This window comes from Dipodomys ordii, unplaced genomic scaffold (genome assembly GCF_000151885.1).
Source record: "Dipodomys ordii isolate 6190 unplaced genomic scaffold, Dord_2.0 Scaffold30, whole genome shotgun sequence".
NCBI classification, from domain to species: domain Eukaryota; kingdom Metazoa; phylum Chordata; class Mammalia; order Rodentia; family Heteromyidae; genus Dipodomys; species Dipodomys ordii.
In genome coordinates, this window is record NW_012267246.1 from 12,366,722 (window position 1) to 12,369,255 (window position 2,534).

A 2,534-nucleotide genomic window follows, 5' to 3' on the forward strand; every position below is an offset into this window, starting at 1 on the left:
TTCACACAGAAGGTTCTGAGACCAGATGATGCATCTTCACTTCAGTTTAGAATATAAGCTCCTCACACAGCCTCACTGCTGGGGCTGTGACCAGCTCCCACAGTTGTCTTCTGGAATCTTCTACAAGTCCACGTTATAACCCCAGTACAGATGTCCCTGTATGCCAGAAGGCAATGCCATTTGCTCAGTAACTACCTAAAGCCAATGCCTAGTTGTGATCTGAAATCCTGGCTGGCCCCTTACAAACTTCTCATGCCCTAACACAAATATTTATTCCTGCTCAGTGTAGACTTTAGAAAGTCACTAGATTGAAATCTGGTTTGCTTACTAATGAAATCAAGGAAGATAAGGCTTTGAAAAGAGCATGACACCCAAGTCCATTGGTGCTTTTGTGGTTCTTTGAAATAAAATCTCACCTATGATCATATTACTGGAGAGAGACCCCCCACCCCCGTTGTTTCTGTTGGACTTTTGAGTTTGTTCTGCAGTTTAGGGAATGAGGTGGTAGACAGTGGAAAGCAGATTTCCTTTAAGTACTTGACATCTGAGCTCAAAACTGAAGTTACCTTTCCTCTTCATGCATCTCCTTGGCTCTATCTTCTATCAGTGGCATCCTTGGATCTTTCTCCATTTGGAAAAATTCTTCTTCTCTTCCAAATGTCACTATAATCCAGGCACTGGTAGCTCACACCTGTAATCCTTGCTCATCAGGAGGCTGATATCTAAGGATTCCAATTCAAAGCTAGCCCAGCCAGACAAATCTAAGTGCCTCAACTCCAGTTAAAAACTAAAAAGCCAGAAGTGAAGGTGTGTCTCAAGTGGTAGAGTGCCATCCTTGAGTGAAAAAATAACAAACCAAAAAAAAAAAAGAAACAAACAAAAATCCAAAACTAAGAAAGAGTGCTAGGTCCTGAGTTCCAGGCCCAGTACCAGCATCAGGAAAAAAAAATCTCATAGTAACAACGTCTCCATTGTTTAACCTGCCTGCTTGGCTGTCATGATGAAGTTTTATTTGTGTCTGAACTTTATCATTTAAACGAATGGTGCTTGCAGTTTATTTTGTTCTTTATCAGTTCTCTCCTCTTGCCAGCTCCCCTTGCATACTGCCTAGCACATACAGATAGGAGAATGAATGGATGCACGAATGACTTAATCTGTTGTGTGAAGATATTAGTGCTTATAGAAGGACCGGATAACGCTGAGTGTTACTAGTATTTTCCCCCCCAAATTCTGCTTGCCAAGTCTCCGTGTAAATGATGGAGAACAGAGTGTTTATTTCCTTCATGTTCATATAATGGCCACAGTTACAATAACAAACAACAAGAGGTTGTCTCTATATCTCGCAAGAATTCCCGAGGCTGCCATGTGTATAAAAAAGCACCTGATGAAAATGATGTAATTCCACCCACTCTAGGATTTACCCTAAGCTTTGCAGCCTCCAAGGGGGAAATTCCCCAGAGGACAAAGGTCCCGAATGCTACAAGTGATGGGATGAAGGCTGTGAGCAGGACCCCAATTTCTTATGGTCAGCATCCTTTCCCCTCCCCACCTCTCCTCCCCTCTTTTCTCCCTTCCCCTCCCATCTCCACTCCTCTTCTCCACTATCCATTTCCTCTTCCTCTTCTTCTTCTTCCTCCCCCTCTTCCTCCTCTCCTCTCTTCCCCTCCTCTCCTCTCTCCTTTCTTCTCTCCTCTCCCTTTCTCCTTGAACTCAGGGCCTTGCACTCTGTAAAAGGCTGGTGCTCATCCAATAGAGCCATGCTTCCAGTTCTGGCTTTTTAAATGGTTAATTGGAGATAAGAGTCCGTGGGATTGGTCTACCCAGACTATATTTGAACCTTGATCCTCAGATTCAGCCTCCTGAATAGCTGGGATTACAAGTGTGAGTCACCAGTGCATGGCTGGCATTTGCACTGTTGATGTGTCATTGCCTTAACCACCCAGCAATGCAGGACACAGTACTGATCATCTCCATCTTGCTGGTGTCTAAATGGTGGCTCACGGGCTCAGGGACCACACTGTAAATTGATTGCAAAAGAAAGACTTCCCCGGTCTCTGCTAGGAGATGATTGTCTTGTGTTCTGTGTCACTTTTCTTTTCTTTCTTCTTTTTCTGTGGCTTCAGTACTGGGGCTTGAACTCAGAGCCCTGAGTTACTGCTTATCTTTATGCTCTTAAGGCTGGTGTTCTGACACTTGAGTCCATCTCTACTTTCTGCCTTTTGCTGGCTATTTGGTGGGAATTTTTGTTTTTATTATGAAAATACTGTACAGAGGGGCTACAATTACATGGGCAAGCATTGTAGCCTTCTCCTTTGTTTCCCCTTTCCATCACTTCCCATCCTCCCTCTGCCCCCCTACCCAATCCTCCCTGCCCCCCCATGCCCCTCCCACCAAAGTTGTAATGTTCGTTTTCGACATAACGACTTGTACATCTCATTGTTTCAATGGGTCCACCTGTATCCCTATTTAAACGATTTGTTTTTCCCCTTCCCCTCCACAAATTATACCGACATCAAATACAGTGAAAGCAGGGG